Below are 593 nucleotides of genomic sequence, written 5' to 3'. Positions count from 1 at the left end.
ATGCAAAGTACATCATGTGAAATGCCTGCCGGGATGAAGCACAAGCTGGAATCTACATTTCTGCAAGAAATATCAATACCCTTATATATGCAGACGACACCAGGTTTATGGCAGAAAGCGAAGAGGAAGTAAAGAGCCTCTTGATGAAAGTGAAAGAGGAGAGTGAAAAAGCTGGCTTAATATTCAACATCCAAAAAAAGTAAGATCATGGCATCCGATCCCATCACTTCATGGCAAATAGATGGGGAAACAATGGAAACAGTGAGAGACTTTATTTTCTTGGGCTCCAAAATCACTGTACATGGGGACCACCGCCATGAAATTAAAAGACGCTTGCTCCTTGGAAGAAAAGCTATGACCAACCTAGACAGCATATTAAAAAGCAGAGATATTCCTTTGCCAACACAGGTCAGTCTAATCAAAGCTATGGTTCTTCCAGTAGTCGTGTATGGATGTGAGAGTTGGACTATAAAGGAAACTGAGTACCAAAGAATTGATGCGTTTAAACTGGTGTTGGAGAAGCCTCTTGAGAGCCCCTTGGACTGCAAGGAGATCCAACCAGTCCATCCTAAAGGAAATCAGTCCTGAATACT

This window comes from Capra hircus, unplaced genomic scaffold, assembly GCF_001704415.2.
Source record: "Capra hircus breed San Clemente unplaced genomic scaffold, ASM170441v1, whole genome shotgun sequence".
NCBI lineage: Eukaryota > Metazoa > Chordata > Mammalia > Artiodactyla > Bovidae > Capra > Capra hircus.
The sequence above is the reverse complement of the archived record's forward strand: the minus strand, read 5'-3'. Positions refer to the sequence as shown.